General features: G+C 35.6%; 1 non-coding gene across 1 annotated transcript; it reads left to right on the plus strand.

Moving 5' to 3' along the window:
• Positions 1-1764: 1764 nt before the first annotated feature.
• LOC148208164 (small nucleolar RNA R71) lies at positions 1765-1871 on the plus strand. The gene has a single exon (XR_015789137.1). It is a non-coding gene; the product is annotated as a small nucleolar RNA R71 (small nucleolar RNA).
• Positions 1872-21667: the final 19796 nt, after the last annotated feature.

The raw sequence follows: 21667 nt of genomic DNA on the forward strand, positions 1-21667 counted from the left end.
CATTTTTCGCAAACATTTATTGACCTGAAAGTTGAATAGAGGTTTTTCCTCTATCCACTGGTTCTCCAAAATACAGCTTAAGTCTCTGCCTATTTACTTTAAAAATACTTCCCTTAGAGTCAACTAGATCCACTGCCCCATATGGGTAGACTTTAAAAATTTTAAATGGACCAAACCATCTAGACTTAAGTTTCCCAGGAAAAAGTTTCAACCTAGAATTGAATAACAGAACCAGATCACCTTCTTGAAGATTGTTTGGTCGAAGACGCCTATCGTGCCACTGTTTAGTTTTTTCCTTAAACAGCTTAGCATTCTCATAAGAAAATTGCCTTTGACTCTCGATAAAGTTCTCAGCATCTTCGTCCAATAAGATTTTGTGCATGCAAAAGGCTGGGCTTATCCCTCGGATATCTGCTATCGTCCATCCAATGGCCTTTTTGTGCTTCTCCAAAATCTGCAATAAAGAATATTCATTAGTAGGTGATAAATTGGAAGCTATAATAACTGGTAAAGTGTCGTTATCCCCTAGATACGCATATTTCAAATGCGACGGCAATGGCTTATGCTCTCACGTGGGTGGTTCCACTATGGACGGAAGTAACGACTTGCATTCTTCTTTTTGTATTTTTTTAACAGGATTGGTCACATCTTCCGGTCCTTCTGCTATCTTATCAAGCTCTTCTTCAATCTCTGTAACTAACAAGTCATAAAACTCATCAAACATAACAGGATTCAAGCTAGTTATAGCAGAGCACTCTTCAAAGTCTCCTGGTAATTTCATGGCGTCTAGAACGTTAAATTTAACTTCTTCATTATTTACCCTTATTGTAATTTCTCCCTTGCTCACATTAAAAACTGTATCCCCAGTGGCTAGAAATGGTCTTCCCAAAATAATGGGAACGTCTAAATCTGCCTCGCAATCTAGAATGATAAAGTCCGCAGGGAAAATGAATTTGTCCACCTGGACTAAAACATCTTCTATCTTTCCCTCAGGTCTTATGATAGATCTATTTGCTAGTTGGAGGGTAACCGTAGTAGGTCTAGCTTCTCCTATGCCTAAAGATTTGAAAACTGATAATGGCATAAGATTAATGCTAGCGCCTAGATCACATAATGCCCTGCCTAAGTTTTTTCCTCCTATGGAACATGGAATGGTAAAACTGCCAGGATCGTTACATTTCATGGGTAGCGGGCTGCCTACGGCTTCACTACTACATTTTGTCATGGCTACCAGTTCATGCTCTCCTATCTTTTTCTTCCTAGAAACTATATCTTTCAAAAACTTAGCATAATTTGGCATATGTTCTAGAGCATCCACTAATGGTATATTTATATGCAATTGTTTTAAAATATCTAAAAATTTTCTAAACTGGGAATCATTATTTTTCTTAACTAATCTTTGTGGAAACGGGGGAGTAGAGGTAAAAGAAGGTTGTACCTGTGGAGGAACACTCGGGGTGTCCTCATTACCTTTTCTAATATTTTCTTTTCCTGGTGTTGTTGGATTTTCTGGTATCTTTACAGTTGGTTCAGTGGACGGAATCTGTACATCTGTTGTTGGCATTGTTGGTCCATCATATGCCAGTCCACTATCTCGTTGTTTAGCATCATCTTAGTTCGTTGTGTGAAGCTAAGTCATTTAGGATGTCAACTATCTCGTTGAATGTCTTCTTTGTAAAGGCTCCGTTGGCAGCATTGTTTAGCATCATCTTAGTAGGATGATCTAAACCTCTAAAGAAATGTTCTATCTGGATGCATGCCGGCAAGCCATGGTTCGGACATTTTCTGATTAGTTCTTTAAATCTTTCCCACGCCTCGTGAACAGGTTCACGATCATACTGTCTAAAGGAGATGATCTCCTCTCTGATATCAGCGTGGCGAGTAGGTGGGAAGAATTTTGTTAAGAACTTCTCCACTAACGACCCCTATGTGGTGATGGATCCCGGTGGAAATGCATTGAGCCATGCTCTAGCTTGGTCCTTCAAAGAAAATGGAAAAAGTGTTATTCTAAGAGCATCGTCTGTTATACCAGGTAATCGAAATGCATTTGCAATTTGAATGAATGATTTCAGATGATCATGTGGATCCTCATGTTCCTGCCCTCCAAAATGTCCAATTGTCTGTAACATTGGGAACATCATTGGTTTAAACTCAAAGTTTGCGTGGGCTGGAATAGGGTTGACTATCCCTGAATCAAAGTTCTGAAAAGCCGTGGCGGCATATTCTCGCATTGCCACGTCTCTGTTGTCCGCCATCTGGATATGGTTGAATTCATCATTCCTTGCATGATCCCTCATATTACCGTTAACAGCAGGTGGATCAACCGGATCACGAGGTGGAATATCTGCCATTGATGTGCTCGTACTCTCTACCTCACTTTCAGGATTGATTTCACCTTCTCTCTCTTTTTGCTTTTCTAGTTGTTTTCGAAGTCTTTGCTCCTTTCGAGTTTTTCGAAGGGTCCGCTCAATCTCAGGGTCAAGGGGTAGAAGAAAAGATCTTGTGCTCATGCACTTTAACTTACCCTTGTGAGATAAACGACCAAAAATATAGAACAAAAACGGTGGATGGAAATTACACCCAACAACAATTCACAAAAATAAAAACTAAAAGAATTTGAAAATAATTTTAAAACTAAAGTCCCCGGCAACGGCGCCAAAAACTTGACTGGTGGTTTGCTGAACGCACGCACTAAGCGGGGTAACAATTATATAGATGCAAGCGCACACCTGTCAGAGTAATATAAAATGGATGGAGTATCCAAGTATCGATCCTCAAGGACTTCTAAATAATTTCCAAACTCTAAAGTTTTAAAGAATAGTGAATGTTGAAATGAGTGATTCTTGTAAAATGGGAAGTGGTCACAAATAATGGTTTTGGATTTGAGATTTGGACTTATAATGGTAAAACCTAGCCCGAATTACTTCAAGTTAGCCAACAAAGAATCAAGGATATGCTAAGGACGATATGCATTTTACTTTAGGAACCAACGACTACGCTTTTCACTTGACTTATGTCTAAGCAAGTTCAAAGTCCTAAGACATTCCCTAATATGTCTATTATGAGAGATATCTTAGTTTTAGGATGGAAATAGTCGCAACCTCGGGTTAAGGTCCTATGTCTAGGCTACTTAAGCGGAACCCTTATGTCTAAGGCGCTCCTCTCCTCGGTTTAACCACTCAACAATGCAAATAAGCAACCTTTTCAGTATTGACTTGTTAAGACTTACAGTGACCTTCTCTAAATCCTAACTTTTTGGGAAAACATGTTGAGCAATGAATGGAAAGCAAAAACACTACTTCTTAGCAACCCTTTTTAGACATAAAAGGCTAACTATCCATAACCGGGCTAGAGACGGGAATTTAGAAAGACATATTGAAGAAAATACAGCAAGTAAAATGGTTGAAATTGGAATGCATGTGTGAACAACAAAAGTTAACTAACGGAGGGTTTTTATCGGGATTGAGAGCTTCGCCCTTCTCTTTCAAGCAAGGGGGAGTGTCACGTGCTCTTTCCTCCAAAAACACAACTCTCTTAACTAAAAATAAAGTAAAGGCAAAGGGAAGATAAGCAAAGTGCTGGATTTTTATATATTTGAATAAGTAGAAAATAACTAAGTACAAATGGAAACAAAACAAAGCTCAATAAAGGAATGTAAAGTGCTCGGGATTTAAAAATCAAAAGCAACTAATGAAAGCAACTCAAAAGTACTTAGAAAGCAATAAAGAAACACTAAAAATGATCAAGAGAAGGAAGCAAGGCTTGATGCATTTGGTGGAGAAGCTGCTGGAATTTATAGCTGTGCAGAATTGGTTAGGTAGGTCCTAAAACGATGGTGAATCACCCATTTCCAACTCTTTTGACTGACCAAATCGTGCTCAAACTGATAGTGGAACACTTCTTCTACACGTATGCATCGGTTGGAACCACCAAAATGCATTGGAAGACGCGTTTCATTAAGGACAAAGTTGGAAGAAAAACTGTTTTTCTGCAGGCTTCCCAGGCGCCTGGCGCCTCCCATGATTTTTTTCGTCTTTTTGCTTCTTTTGATTAATTTACACTCCGAAATGGTCCTAAAATGTCCTAAATATAATATAAGCCAACCACAAACCATCATATATGAATTTTGCATGAATTGGAACTCAAACGACCGAGAAAAAGTCCGAAACAAAGTTAAAACATAGTAAAAACAGCATCTAAAACCTTCTTTTTACGCATGTAAACAAGCGTAATCACACACTTTCTTTTCAGCAGCGGCGGCCGGCGACTCCCGGTACTCCAATGACGGCGCGACCCCTCCTCGCGGCGGCGCACGGCGAACGGCGTACAGCAGCGGAACAGCGGCAGAGATTGAACGTTACAGCGGTGTTTTGGGACGTTTGGCGGCGACCCACGCTTGTTCGAAGCTCGATTTAGGCTACCCACACCTTAGCAAGCTAGATCTAGGTGACCCACATCCATACGAAGCCAGTTTAGGGGTAATGTGTCATTCGAATCCTTTTAGAGTCGAATTTCGGAGGCCAAATAGGTTTTTTAATGTGCTGTATTTTCTGTTTCGGTGTGCTTAGGTGTGGAGTCGGCGCAACATTTAAGGGAGCGGTTGTGAGTAAGTAGCACGGGGGTGTGTGCGTGTGTTGGTGTTTATTATTTATTTGTCGATGTATCATTTATGATGTTTTGAAAATGGTTCTGATACGATGTCGTGCGGTATAACTCTCGTTTATGTTGGTTTGTATGCCTAGGTAGTGTTGAATGTTCGTTGGTGATAATAGTAGAAACTTTGTATTGTTGAGCTGCCGAGATCTGTCGTGGAATGATGTGTGTTTGCAGGGAATATTCGTTAAAATAAATATTATGGTGGGGATGTTTGTTGTCTGAAATCTGTATGAAGTGTTTGGCATGTTTTATGAGTTTTTATTATATCTTGCAATGCTGAATGTTTGCGGATGTTGGATAATGAGTGCTTGGCTGATTTGTGTTGGACTGCAGTCGTTTAAAAATTGTTGACCATGCTCCGTTACGACTAAACTCACTGTGGCGTTGTTGTTAAGATTTAATATGTTGTGAAAGCATGATTGTTTTATTGTTTTGCTATTAGAATGAATTTATGTTGTGGAAGCATGCTGAAATGTGTTGGTGAGTTGTGAGATGCATTGAAATCATACTAGTGGTGGTGTTGTTGATGGGCGTTGTGGTGGTTGGTGTTATTAAGGGGTTAGTACTGGAATCTTGGTTGGAGGCTAGAAACGATATGTGGAGTTTTACAAATTATGAAGTGAATGGGTGAGTGTCAGGGCCTCGGGTATAAATGGTCGGGGGCTGATACGTCACTAATTGGGTATCGAGGCCTCGGGTATAAATGGTCGGGGGTCGATGTGAGGAGTCTTTCCGAAGGAGAACTATTGGGGCCTTGGGTATAAATGGTCAAGGGCCAATAGATTGTAAGACATCGAGGCCTCGGGTATAAATGGTCGAGGGTCGATGCACTAGTGTCGGGGCTCTGGGTATAAATGGTCAGGGGCCGACACTACCAAAAGAATGGTTTCGAAGAGCTCGAATAACTGAGGTGAACATAGTTGTATTTGAGGTGTTGGAGAGCCAGGTGGACGGTATTTGTTTGTATATGATTGTGGTTAGCATTGGGTCTTACAGAGCATGGATGAATATATAATGTACCAGCAAAGCATGTCTATGGTTGTTCGCATACTGATATGATAGAGCATGACGATGTATGTTTCCTTTATGGTTATGAGCATGATGTTTGTGTGTGCTTGGTGAGGACTACTTACGGAGTATATTTCATATACTCACCCCCCTTTCTACAATGATTGTTTCAGGTGAAGGACTCGGAAGTGACCAGGGTGATGGGACGGAGGAGACCTGACAAGCGAGGACCATAGGCTGCTTAGTTTTTCCTATTTAGTTTAATTCATTGGTTAGGGCCTTATGTTGTGGCCAATAAACGGTTTATGTGCATTTAAATATTCGAGAGATTTTTTCCCTTGTCGTTAGATTTGCTTCGGGTTAGGTGCCTATTTGAGATTTATTCCATTTGTTTAGATTCACATAAATTGAATAATAACTTGCCTCGTGAAGTGGTTCATGAATGTTGTTGAATGTTATTCCATGAGATTGGTTTATCGTTAATTTGCTGAGGATTGGGACTTGACTTTATAAGTTTATGTGCATAGGAAGTTGGCAGGTCATAGCCGGGGTTAAATTTGATTAGTTGGGTAGTTAACGTGACCTAGAAGTGAGCGGAAATTTCTGGGTCGTTACACTCTTCTACACTTGGTTGACACGTATGGAGGTAGTGAACTCGTCAAAACACTTGGTTGAAACGTATGGAGGTAGTGAACTCGTAAAAGCACTTGGGAACTTGTGTTTCATTAAGGGTAAAAACATAAGAAAATAAGCCCGAGGTAGGTGCTTGACACCTCCCCTGATGCCCCTACACAAAAAATTTCAATTTTTCTGTTAATTTTCCAACTCTAAAGGATGCTAAAACTTAATATTTGCATAAATGGACCATGTTAAAGAAGAATGTACAAAGATAACATCAACTGGGCCTAAAAGCAAGCCAAGACATACTAGTTTTAAATAAACAAAGTACAACATCATGATTTCAATCTTTTTTTACCCTTGTAACTAAGGGGTAATCAGGCTCCCATTGGAACTCGCCTCTACGCACTTGTTTTGATATCACCAGTCTCTCCAGAAGAGCTACATCAATTTCCAACTTCCCAGAGATCACCTCCTCGTCATCTACCACCGGAGCACTCTGCAAGCAACTTTGTAAAAAAAAAAGAAAAAAAGTTTGGCTATTGAGAATATAAGTTAAAATCCCTACTTTTGCATTTGTTTTGTGATATTTGAAAAACAATAATAATATTTTTGTATTATAATATCTTTTTATTCCAAAATTTTTTATTTAAATTTGTAAAATAACAATTCGCTTGTAAAAAAAAAAAAAAAAGAACCAGTATTGGAAAATGAAAAACGTTATTAAATATATATGTGACATTTTTATTTACTCACTAAAATAATTTGGAGGTGTAGGGAATTGAACCACGTACCTCTCGCATGCAAAACGAGCGCTCTACCATATCAGCTACACCCCTTAATACATTTTCAAATTAATTTGTACCAAAACAAATAAAGTATTTCAATTTAGTAATGGCCAAATTCATGGTAGTCTAATGAAAAATGGTCATAGGTTTCATAATCCTAAAACATGGCCAAACACCTGCTTTTACAAAAATTATGTAGGGTCAAGTTTCATATTTACCCCACCCACATTAGCCGTCCCTTGTTTCACGGAGATTACCAATGTATCATTTATCCATTTTACCCCTCCTATTACAGAAGCCATAGATTCTGGTTCAACCTCAAATTTGAATCCCTACAATGAAATTAATTTTAATTATGTTTCAAACTAATTAAAATTCTATCTCTACCCTACATAAACGGAAACTATGAAACAAAACTAATTAATTCCACAACATCATCTTAGTTCTAACTACTTGCCGATTACACCAATTTAACTAACCATACTATTCGTTTTAGTATTTCGTTCACAGTTCGGAATTTTAAATTACACAACTTTGGAATTCTAATCAAGTAATGGAATTGCTAATAGTTATAATTTTACATGGAATTTGGGGGGAGCATAACAACTACAAAGACTTCTAAATCTTACAGCTTCCAATTTCCCACGATTCCACCCTACAACAACTTGTTTGATGCATCTCTAAAGATTTCCCTTTTCAAGAAGAAAAGAAAATTTTGCACCTCTCTTTATTCAGAAATGGTGCAAGTAAGTCAATTATTATGAGTCTACAGTAGACAGATGTGTGGTCTAGGCGCTATTAATTTTGTCAAATGACATGGTAAGCGACTAATTTATAGTTGTAGGTATAGACGACCCTATAGATAGTTCCACATACAAAGGGAGTAAAAGAGTGAATGTCACTCAAAACTAGTCACCTCAACGAGGAGAAATTTAATTTCATGGACCCTATTGATTTTGATTATGCCCCTCCCAATTTCATGTTTGAAGAACACTATGTTTTCTAATACAAGGCAGAACTAAAGAAGGTTGTTCATGCAATCGCATTAAAATGTAGCTTCCAATCCAAAACTGTCAAATCCAATAAGAAATATTTGGTCGTAAAGTGTGTTGATAAATCATGCAGTTGGTACATTGCAGCCCCTCCAAACGACCTCTGAACCTTAAGGTAACCCATATAGGTCTTGTACACTAGTACTACATGTTGCCTTTGGTTTCATCCTAATTCGATCCTTGTACACCACACACCCTTGCCCATAATATATCTCATTTTCCACGAACCTTACTATTCTGTTGGTAAAATCTTTTTGTGTGTGTTTTGAACAAATTGGATTTTGTACATTGTTTAGAGTTAATTTGGTTTTTTCTTACTTTTCTTGCTTATTTTTATTTTTCTTTGATTGCTTAGCATCAATTTGCATATTGTAGTTAGTCATTATTCATGACAGCATTAGGCTTGAACGATCACTAGTAGAAATTCGGTTTATCGTGACGTTTTTTTAATGTCACAAAAATCTTTCGTGACGTTTTTAACGACGTCACGTATACGCCCATCACGAAAGGTATACGAGACGTTTAAAAAACGTCACAAAAATTAGCACACGTGACGGTTAATTACTGTCATGAAAGACATGGACTTCCATGACGTTCATAAAACGTCATGAAAAATGATTTCATGCGGTGATACAAGGTCACGAGAAGACCTTGAACAGGGAGGAAAGATCACGTGACATCCTTTCGTGACGTTTTTTAAACGTCACGAAAAGAATATTTCCTGACGGTCAATAATCGTCCTAAAAAATATTTTTGTGACGGTTTAAAAACGTCACTAATGATTTCATTTTGTGACAATAAAAAAAAGTCAGAGAAAATATATTTAATTTTGATTGTAGATGTCGCATAATAGAAATATCATATAGTCAAATTGTCGATCGAACATGCAAATATATTAATTTAGATAACAAAGTTGAACCATATTAAACATTAACAAGGAAGCTAATATATTAATTTAGAATATACTAGTATTCTCAAAAACATATTACAAAATTACATAATTAAACATGTTCCCTACACACCAACCCCGACAACGAAGCTCATCCATCAATTACTTGCATTCCTAATTGTCGACGTCTTTGGGGTCATGAAATACCTAATGATAAAACAATACCCAAGTTAGATAAATGAATAACAAAAAGATAGGTAAGGTAAGAAAGCCACTTTCTAAAAAAAAACGTGTCTATCTATTAAAAATTGCAAATGATCGTGATATTTGCAAATAACATTCTTAAATAAACACACTAGGAGCCTATCACAATAGTATTCTTTGCAAATACTATTCCAATGTCACAGAATTGATTAAACAAATTTTTTTTAAAAAAACCAACCTACGTACACTTCTTCTATATCCTTTAGTAGTGTAGAATAAAATATCATAATTAAACAAGTATCACAATGATTGAAAACGTACAATAATCTTCTACAACACTACAAATAATCAACATTCATATTATTCCTTATCAACTTAATAATCTGATAAAACAACCAACATAACGACCAAAGAAAGATCCCAATAGAACAAGCGCGATTAAAATAAACGACATGCCTACACTTCTTCTACATTCTTAAATTACATGGCACAAAATATCAATACAATCATAAGGTTTGTAAACGTACAATCATCTTGTAATGAAAGTATCAATAATCAGTATTCATAAAACTCTTATGTAGTTACACAATAATATGATACGATAACCAACAAAATGACCAAAAAAAGTTTCAAACAGAACAGAAGCGGTTAAAATAACAAAATAACACAAACTAGCTAGTATATCATAATGATTGAAAACGTGTACATTCCTCGTCTAACGACACTATCTATAATCAGTATTCAGTTTTCCTTGTGAACTTACTTTATAATCTGATAAATGTGCTAAATTAGCTATAGTTACAGCATATAACAAGGCCGATTCAGAAAGATTTAAGATTCAAATGCTATGGTATGAATGATGACAAAAAACAAGTTAATAGCTTACCTTTGTTATAATGGAACTTTGACAACATATGTAAGCTCATCTGGACGCGATCCGACAAGATAAAAAAACCCTAACAACTTCTCGTTCCAGTGCGAAGCTTGCTCCTGTCATATAAAGCAATGATAAGTAACTTAGGAAAAACAGGTTCTATTTATTAAAGGGTGCAAAGGGTCGAAATGATATTAAATAGACAAAAAATACACTTATAAAAAAATAAATCACCTGTAAGCGACCATAATATAAAATCAATACACAATAAATGAACCTGATAAGTTGAGATTAAGAGTGATTACATGAACCTGTTAGTTAAGAAATTGAGTGAGTAGACGAACTTGAGCGCGAAAAGTAAAAAAAGAAGACAAATATGAATGATTGAGGTGAAATACAAGAGTTTGAGATGTACATGTACATCACCTTCAATTGAGAGTGATGCACAAGTTGGGAGAAGAAGAATGCACCTACACCTGCACAATGGAGAGTAATCCTGCATGAAGATTAATATTATCTCCAACTTATCATGGATCTTAATATAGATCCCTATATCCAATAGAAATATCATTCCGAACAATATTTCTAAATATAACCTAATGTCCAATACACAAGTCCAAGCAGATAGAAAGAACATAATTGGAATAAGGTTTATATAAAACTATGAGTCATTAAGTTAAATGTTTTAACTTCAAAGACTGATGCAAGATGATAGTTAGAATAAGAAAAAGACAAAACAAACAAATAACGAGCTCAACGAGAAACAATACAGTCAGATTAGAGAAGAATGAACATTAAGAAGAAAAACTACCAACAAAAGGCCATATTATTATGGAATTTTGAATCAATAGTCACATGCTTTAAGATATTGAAACATCATTAGTCTGACATTTGCATATTACTAACTAAATGATAGAAACTAAGAAACACAACTTAAAAAGCAAACGATCCAGATCTGGAAAAGACTCAAAGGAAAAGAGCTAATAGCTGAGCATTATACCAAATACGAAGAACCAAGGTTAAAGGAAAAGACTCAAAGATGGAAAAACTGGAACTCAATATAATGCATACTCCACAACTACAAAAACTCAATTATAATTAAGTTTAATGAAAAATATTACACATAAATATTAGTTTTGATTCCAGATTTTTAACAAACAAGGTCTCAAGAAAAATCTAGCTAAAGCCCAACATTTTATACTTATACACAAGAAAAATAGTTGAAATCGTTAGCTATTTGGAGATCAAATCATAAAATATCACAACCATAAACAAGCAAATAGTTCCAACAATTAGCAAGCATAACAGAAAAGTCCTTACCATTGTCACTGTGCTTCATTGATCATCTTTAATTGAATCATCTGAATATCATCATTTTGTTAATTTGTCTTGTCAAAAAGAAAAAAATTTAGACAAAACAAGAACTATTTATTTTCATTCAAAATGTAATGCATATATACTTGATGAGAAAAATATAATGTTTTATAGTGATTGTAGTCATAACAGAGCATAGTCAAACAATTATAAACAACTAGAATAAATCATAGTCAACCAGAACATACAACATTCATAGAGAAACATCTAGCAACAATATCCAACGAGCATTAAGAGATAAAACACACAGATTAAAACATGATATTCATACAAAGCACACAAAAAATATCCCTCTAAGTAAGAGCTACTTACAACTTGCCTAAACGCTCATAAAACCTAGGCAACAAGGTAAAATCAGCATGTTACAACTCAATTTTGACTACTAAAGTTGAATCTAAAAGGGTGTTCAAAGGGTCGTTACTCATTGAACCTTGCTGAAACGATGGCGAAAGTGTTGGGGCTTGTAGATCTTATGACAACAAGGTATGAGTATCACGGATCGGGATTTGATTGGGCATGGGTAAGCGTCGAGAGTCACTGAAACAAAGTGAAAAACCAAAATTACATTATCATTATTCACTTCTACTGGATGGGCTACTTCAAAGAAAAGCTACTCTCTAAAATTTTGATTAAGAATCACGAATGGACGTAAGATAAAGTAGAAGTATCTAAAATGGGAGGTCATGCATATGACACCTATAGTTTTTATCGTTTAATTGTCATACATACAATGACTCCAATCTAAAATGGGAGGTCATACATACAACGAACGTCAGATAAAGTAGAAGTATCTAATATGGGAGGTCATACATATGACAAAATATTTTCATCATTTAATTGTGACTCCTATAGTTTTAGCAACCTCCGCTTCTTACCCAAAAGAATATAGTTTTAGCAATCCATCTCTCTGTTATAGTGATCAATCACCATGATGCTAAACCTACTATACATAATTTGGTTTAGGCCTGAAGAAAAACCTCGTCGGAAGAATGCAACAGCGAAAAAGCACAAACATATAGACAACTACTTTAAAGCTTGGAGAAGCTTATCTTCTATTGGTTGGTATTTTCCCTAGAGGAATGTATTATTAACAAAATATTGGCTTCAAGACAACAAGAGACTTGGGTATAAAGCTTCCAAAACCGTCATAACAATCTCAAAATTAGTGTAACAACATTATTTTTTATAACTTTGCAATGAATAAAAAATTTGACTATTTCTCATGAAATCATATCGCATTTCAAAACAGAGGATGAATTCAATTTCAAGCTAGATGGTTTAACTAAATACTCTAAAATTCGAGAACAGTGGAGCGGCGCAGAGTCAAAAACAGAATTCATTCTTCCAGCCACTATAATTCTATACATAAACAGCAAGACAAACGTCAATCAGGAAGATTCTACCTTCTAAATAGTTTAGAGGAAAAGCATAATGAGAGAGTGAAAATGTGCAGACTAACCTAAAGATTACTACAAGGAACATAAGCAAATAGAAGATAAGCTTGCCCAAATGAAAATACCAACCAATCGGGTATGGCAGAAGAAGTTGCGCGTCGCCGGATCTGGGTTGTCAGAAAGCTGCATCGCCGCTGAAGACCGTTTAATCGGGTCACCAGCCGCTGGGTTCGTGGAAGAGCGTCGGATCTGAGAGAGCGTTGGGGGAGCGCCGGATCTGGGAGTTAGAGGCCAGAGGACATCGAGAACCCCTCCAAAACACGAGTTGTCGTTGCTGTTGGTGTCGTCTGCAAGACCTATTGGAAGGAGGAAGAAGAAGAAGGGGGGGGGGGGGGGAGGGTAGACAGCTGCTACAAGAGGGGGAAAAGAAATGGGTTTTAGGGTTTTAATTTAATTTTGTTTTCCTTTTTTTTGTTTTTCTTTTCTTTTATTTAACAAAAGAAATCAATCCATGGATAAAAAGTGTTTGTTTATCCATGGATAAAAAATGTTTGTTTATCCATGGATAAAAAATGTTCTAAAAAATTAAGAATAGAGCTTTCCTAATCTCTTCCTAAAATTAAAAATCCAATTAAAATAAAAAATGTTCGGGAAAGGATTTATGAGAATAACTTAATTTTAAAAATAGAAGAATAAAATCTAAAAGAAAAAATTAAATTTCCAAAACTTTGAATTAAAATTTGATTAAAATCCTCTATGTAAAATTCGCTAACTTAATTTATCTTGGTCCAACAAAATTAAACTTAAATTCTAATTTAAATCCTAACTTACCCAAAAATAGAACCTTGAATTTAGAAAATCGAAGGATTTAAATTATCACCTTAGGGGAAAATTTGAAAGCACAAATTAAATCTTAAAAGGAAACTAACCTGATAACGCGGGGCGTTACATTTAGAGTAAAAAATAATATAAAATAATGGAAATTGACCCATTCCTAAATATTTTTTCTTTTAAAATAAAATAGAAATACAAAATAATATTTATTTTTAATGGGATTTAAAATTTACTTAGTGGAAATTTATACCACCTAAATTTTAGGTTTTTATATTTTGTTAACTTAAATTCTAACAATCCCTAAAAAAATAGTATATTCCATCAAATTAGCTTCAAAGATCTCTAAGTTAATGAATTACTTTTTTTTTATCTATTTTTTCTCCATGTTTTTTAAACGTCACGAAAAACCAACTTTGTTACGACCATTTCGTGACAGTTAGAAAAACGTCACGAAAAGTAAAAAATTCAGAACACTTCATCATTTCCGGCCAAAAACGCACCTCAACCTTTCGTGACGTTTAGAGAAACCAAATTTTTGAACACTATTTTGTGACGGATAAAAAACGTCACGAAAGGTCAAATATCCGAAAATCTCGGTTTTTTCACTCCAAAAATGTATTTTTTGCCTTTCGTGATGCATATTTTTATTTTGAACAGTATTTTATTGTTCATGAACGTCACGAAAACCCAATTTTCTAGTAGTGGATAGTCTTTATTCTAGTTTTTCAGTTCTTTATTATAGCCACCAAGAGCATTAGACTCAAGGTTTTGATTTAATCTTCGCACACATCATTTGTATCATTCATATAATTTGTATCATTTGTTTCCTTTCTGCATTGCATATCATTTAGAGCTCTATCATTGGGTATTGTTGGCATCATTCATCGTTGGTATTGATTACCTTTGACCTTACTTGTTGTATTTAAGTGTTGATTAGCCACGAGCAACCATACTTGCATATCAAGGTAAAAGTACCGACACCACATCAAGTCTTACCCCCCCATCTCCCGAACAAAAAAAAAAAAAAGAGAACCAAGACGGCTTCATGTGAGGGAGCGAAGTGAGAAATATTTTTTGTTATTACTAACCTTTACTTTTGTAGACATGGAAACAAGATGAAAATTCCAAGAGTCACAAGGAGAAGGAGAAAAGTCTCAGGTAAGCGACGAGAGACTTAGAGAAGCTCAAATCCAAACATTTACAAGATTCACCTAATGTCTTGAGAACGTTACCTAATCTTTACAGTTGAACACCCGTGGTGTTTAAGGATAAGAAAGATCACAAAGAGTCCGACAAAGAACGAGACCCATGAGTTCTAGAGAAGCACCATAGGACTCCTAAGAAGAAGAGGTAGGTACTATTGGAAGGTACTATGCTAATCATGATGACTATGATGTAGGTCACCCAAGGAGAACATTGCATGGCCGAGGATAAGAAAGAATACAACCAATTTGAGAGAGACTAAAGAAGGATAACTAACTAGAAAGCATCGGATCGAAGATCCCAACCTTATATGGAAAGTCCACATTCGAGGAGTATGAAACATGGGAGAAAGAAATTGAGTTAGTGTTTGCATACCATAACTATGAGAATGTAAAGAAGTTAATTCTTGCAATCACTCATTTTAAGGCTTATGCACTAACTTGGTGGGATAAAATGATGTCACATAGGAGGAGTAACAATGAAGGACCCATAGAGTCTTGACTTGATTTCAAGGAGCTAGTGAAGAGAAGCTTTTTGCCACCACACTACCATAGAGCAAAGTCAAAGAAATTAAACAAACTCTATTAAGCCACCAAAAGGAGTTGAAGACTACTATAAAGAGATAGACATGTTGATGAGCCTATTGCAACTATATGAAGATGAAGTGACAACAATAGCTCGATTTTTAGAAGGTCTTAATCTGGACATAGCCGACAAGATTGATTTGCATCCCTATGGAGATATTGAGGAACCTTTTCACCTCGTCGTCAGGATAAAGGAGCAAAACCAAAGAAAGGCTAAAAGGTATGTAATGTCAAATCCTAAACACACTACTAGCAAAGTTGATGCCAAACCTTTAGTGCCAGAGTCAAAAAGTGCATTAGAGAAGGGAGAGTCACCCAAGTTCAAGTCCCAACTGAAAATCCATAAGTCTGGGTTTAGTGATATTAAATTCGTCAAGTGTCATGGAGTAGGCCACATAATCCAAAATTGTCCAAACCAAAGAACCATGATCCTTGGAGCGGGAAACCTGTTCACGGATGATGAGGAAGAGATTAGAGAAGAGGTTGAGGAGAGAAAAGAAGAAAGTAGTAAAGAAGAGGAAAATATAAAAGAGGATTTCAAGGACATGACACTAGTTGCTAGGAGGAACCTCAATGTGCAATATAAAGAATAACCTTTAGAGGCACAAAGAGAGAACTTATTCCATACTAGGTGCATAGTAAACTCCATCTCCCTTGTAGTGTCATAAATAGTGGAAGTTGTTGTAAGGATATAGTTGAGAGATTGAAATTAGCCATCACACCACACCCACGACTTTATAGCCTTCAATGGTTAAATGATTGTTGTGATGTGAGAATTCAAAAGCAAGTTCAAGTTCCATTTGCTATAGGTAGGTACAGAGATGAGGTAGTTTGTGATGTTGTGCGTATGCAGGCCTAGTGATTTATTGCTATGGAGATGTGGTAATTTGATAAGAAGGTAAGTTTTGATGGTTTTCTGTTAGGGTTGACTTTTTAGTATAGAAACATGTGTCGGTAGCCCTGTTTGACCACGTTTTTGACCCATTTCCCATTATTATTTACCAAAAAGAACCACATATTCTTAAAGTAGAACATGCATAGATTATTTCTGCATAAAAGTCAAACTGTGGTACTTTAGGAAAAATATGAGAGAAATGCGGTCAAAATTGGAAGAAAATAACAGAATTATGTTTTCTGCATAATTGCGCCCGGCGCATTTTTGGAGGGCAATTTGTCAAAACACACGTTTTGATTAATGAAGGGCAAGGAGGACATTTCCCACATGTTCAAAACCGTGAGTCCAAGTCCAAGTGAGGTGGTTAGGTAAATCTCAACCCTTTTCCACCTAAAATGGAGGGGAGTTTCAACCAATCTATGGTGCTATAAAAGAAAGCCATTCATCCCTCAGCAAATGATCCCTTTCAAGCTTCATTTCATTTTCTTTTAGATGCTCTCTAGTTGTAGAACACGTTTTTAGTGTTTATGATCATGTTCTAGTTGTTCATTTCTTTGTTTTTCACGCTTTTACCTTTCGTATTGCCTTTAATTCAAGTTCTTACTTCCGTTCTTTGTTCATTCTGTTATTTTAAAGTTCTTTAGCGAGTTTTCAACTCCCCTCACGCTTGAGAGAGAAGAGGGTCAAGCTAGAACTCCTTGTACGGCTTATTTATTCATTTAAATTCAATGAAAAATACTTTCTTTATGTTTTCGTGCATTTCCTTTCATTTAATTATGTTTTAAATTAGTTATCAACCTCCTTGTGGAATGCGATTTGATTTTGAACACGCTCCGGATTTTGGCCAAATTGCGCCTGACACTTTTTTCGGTTGGTTTCTAAAAATTTCTCTTTACGTCTTTTTTCCATTCGGCGCGGTGGGAACTTGATTTATACACCAAAGCGAAACCTTGGGAAAGATGAGTTAGGTAAAATAATAGGAAACCAATGTGGGATGTGACTTAGGAATAAGCGCATAAAATATGGTCCTAGGCATAGGCCCTCTGACCCATAATGCAAATGAGTTGGTAGATATTCTCTAGGATTATAATCACACATAGGAATATGATTGTAGGTTACCCTAGCCTCTGCAGCAACCAAAAGCGGTAGTGAAAGAGTAGAACTCAAATCTCAAGAAAAGCCAGGAATTGTGTCTGGTGCATTTTCCCAACATAGTGCGTTTTCCATGTTTTGCTTCAAAAACAAGGTAGGAGACAAGGATGTTGAGTCTTATTAAATTGCTTGTTAGTTAAAACCCCAAACAACAACATTTCATCACATTTTTCTTCCTAAATCACAATTGCATATTTGAATCATTTCACTATATTACTTGGTTTTGAAAAACAACAATTCCCTAAGGATTCGACCTTGGATTACTTCCGAGTATTACTTGCGACCGTGTTCACTTGCACGAGTCTCTAATCTTTTTAAAGGTAGAGGAAGTCCCGACGTTTTCTAAATAAGTATTCTTTTGAGCATAATGGGAAGAAGTCCACACTAGGATTTTGCGCCACCATTGAAGTTTCTCCACTTTTTACCATTGTTTTCTTTCTTTCATGAACTAAATACCACTTTCTGGGGGAATCGCTTGTTGTAGCTCTTGAACAGTAATGATTTAGTTGTTTACATTGCTGGTTTAACAGAGATGCTTTTATATTTCCACACTTACTGGAAGTATATGGTTGTTCAAGTTTTAATAAAGTGGTAAGTCAATACCGATATCGTCCTCTGGATTGGGTTTCTAGGTCACTCAAGTAGCATAGATACTTTTGTCTAATTTTATTTAGAAAATCAAATTCAAATGTTGAAATATGATTAAGGTAAATCAACATAAAATATTAAAGAAGGTAAAGTCAAAGGGAAGAACGATTCTAGGGAATAGATTTCACCTATTGAATTTGTGGACCAATTACTTAATTAATCAAGATTGAACAGTTATTAATTCTATAGGCAAGAACACTTAAATCTTAACTGCCTCTCCCGAGCGCAAGCCAAGTCTCCTTACTAAATTACGAAACTAATATCTCTATCTTGTTTCTATAATAAGTAAAGACTTTAATGAATAAGTCTCTTAACGACCTCTAAAGAAATTCCAAATCTCCCGATCTTAAAGCCCCTTCAGTTATGAATCCAAGTTCTCAACTCTCAACCACCTCTCCCGAGCGTCAGATTGCAAGTATAAGATCAATTAAACTTTGGCCAGTAGATTAAAGGCATGAAGCAAAAAGAAATATAAATAGAATAAACAGATGCATTCAATCAAGAAAATCAAACAATCAATCCATAAACGTCAATGGCTACATCAATCCCTAACACAAGGAAATTTAGCTACTCATGTTTATGATCAAACTAGAAAAATAAAATAAAAGAGATAGGAAGTGAATCTGTTGTGTTTGATCGTCCCGACTCAAAACTGTAGCATACATAAGACTCTTAACTGTGTTAAAATTAAGGAACATCTAACATCATTAATTTCAGTAGGTGTCTTAGGTGAATCATTTAATAGAAAGTTTAAAATGCTTTCCAAATGGTGTATTGACTTCCCTATTCTAATGCATCTTTAATCTTTTAACTAGTCTATTTATATAATCACGAGACTAAAACAATTTTCTTTCTTTACTATCTCGTTTAATATCCATGCCAATATTATGTTTTGCTTGGCCTAGGTCTTTCATTTCAAATTCTTTACTAATAAGCTATTCTAACTTGTTTAACTTATAAACATGCTTACAAGCAATCAACATATCAACATACAAGAGAAGATACAAAAAAACTACTAACATGAAATTTTCTTAAAATAAACATAACTATCATGTTTACTTGTAGAAAAGTCAATAGATAGGATGTAGGGATCAAACCTTTGTATTAGTTTAGGAGATTGCTTCAAGCCATATGAAAACTTCTTTAGTAAATAAACCTTCCTTTCTTGTCCATGAACTATGAATATAGGAGGTTCATCCATATAGATAGTCTCCTTAAGTTCACCATTCAAGAAAGAGGTTTTGACATCTATTTGTTCAAGCTTGAGATTCAAGTGAACAACAAAGGCAAGCAAAATTCTAATAGACGTCTGTCCTACAATGTCTGATAAACCTTCCTTTTGAGTGAAACATTTGACTACTAATTTAGCCTTAAACCAAGGTTTACTCTCATCTTCAATATATATTTTTAACTTAAAAATCCATTTACGCTCATCTATTTTTAACTCTCCAAGTTTGTTGACCAAAATCTACGTGTTATTTTCGTTTAAATAATCAATCTTCTCTTTCATTGCAGTTAACCATTTTTCTCTATTCTCATCATAGATATATTGAAAGTGGAGGTTATAGGTTTACAAACTCACTGGCAACTGAACGGACATAGGATACTAAGTCAAGATAACCAGACCTGGTAGGTGGCCAAGTAGTTCTCCTAGTTCTATCCCTAAACAATTGATAATCCATAAGGTCTTGAATATCTTATTCTTCCTTGTCCCTGGGAAAAACAACTTCATCAGGTGGTATATGTCCAGTGTAACAATTGAGGGACAACCTCTGAAGAAGTGTCAGGAGGTGGAAGAACAGTTTCAACAGCCTTAGGATTTCAAATAGGGTTAGACTTCTTAGAGTCATCAAAGACAATACCTCTACTAATAGTTGTCTTAGCACTATCTAGCTCTATGCAATTGAGTTTGTACCCCTAACGCCTTCGAGGTACCCTAAAAAGATACACTTCTTAGTGCTAAGTTCTAGCTTTCCTATTACTATGAGCATGTGCTAGCTAAATACTAAGAAACACGTAGCTTAGATAAACTAGGGGGATTACCATGTCATATTTTCTCGTGGGCTTTATAGTCTATAGTAGTAGAGGGACTCCTATTTGATAGAGATAAAAAAGAAAACTACATATTATCTGAATCAAAAGTAGACACTATATATTAACTAGTCCTATATAGGTTTTAAGTCCCATTATAATGAAACAAATTAAATTGGAACTAAGCTTAAAAGAGAAAATAAACCAACATAAAACTTAAGAAACAAGAATGATAAATAATGTTTAAGGAAATATTAAATTAACGCAAAATTTATACCGGTTCATCCAAAGTGAGATATGTCCAGTTCTCTAATACGGTTGAAAGTTCCACTAAAATGTCAAGAGTTTACAAATGCTCTACAATGATTTTCTCTCAAAGAAAAATGCATTGGAATCACTCTACAAGCTTCTTGAAACTCTTTAATGTTCAAGTACCTCCTATCCAGACAAGCATTTCTATGATTTTCTACAACATAATTGTCAAGATTGTCACGTTGTCACGTAGTATGAAAAACACACATGAATCCATCACTCATGTGCCAGCAGTGCTCTCAACTGCAATAACTATATCATTATGCATCTGCTTAGGAACAACATTTGAACCGGTTTCGTTCCCTCAGTTTTATTTTGAGCCTTGCAATTCATCTTTCGATATCAAGTCTTTCCATAATTCCAGCACTCTAGCATGTTGTTTTTTTACTTAATTATGTTGTTCTTAATTTGTCTCAATTTCTATAACCTTTGTTAGTATTTCTTCCTCTATCTATAATCAATGCTGAATTAGAAATAGAAGCGATATGATACGAGCTAATCTATGTGTAAGCGCACTCCATGTTAACAATGTAATAAAGAAAATATTCAAAGTATCGTCCTCCCAAGGACTCTATGAAGAACAGTTGAATTGATTTAATTTTTTTTTTTTAAAGAAAATGAGGGTGAGAAGGAATATTAACTTTGTATAATCAAATTGAATAAAAGATAACAAAAAACAAACAAGAGAAAACAATAACAAAATTAAAACAAAATATGACGTTGACAAACAATGAAGAGAATAAGGTTGAACTTGACGAATCCTCATTTTCTATATATGTCGTAACAAGTGTCGTAGCATGCTAACGACTTCATCGGCTAATGTAAATCTGAGCAATTAACTCCACTTACTGCCTCTCTCAAGGGTCCATGGAGTGGTTACTAAACAATAGGGATGTAATCGGTTTGGGTCGGATCGGTTTTCGGGAACAACCGACCCGAACCGAATAAGTTCGGGTCAAAACTGACCCGAACCGATTTGAATTCAGTTTTTTTTTTCCATCCCTCGCATCTCTTCCTTCTTCTCCCCTCCACCATCTGATTTTAGGGTTTTTTCCCTTCTTTTACATGAAACCTAAATCTAAACCCATGACTCCAAAATCCATATTTTCTTCTATTTTTTCTTTTTGTAAACGAGGGAGAAAACAAAACCC

Source organism: Momordica charantia (genome assembly GCF_013281855.1).
Source record: "Momordica charantia cultivar OHB3-1 chromosome 11 unlocalized genomic scaffold, Mcharantia_2.0 BLBB01000011.1, whole genome shotgun sequence".
Taxonomy (NCBI): domain Eukaryota; kingdom Viridiplantae; phylum Streptophyta; class Magnoliopsida; order Cucurbitales; family Cucurbitaceae; genus Momordica; species Momordica charantia.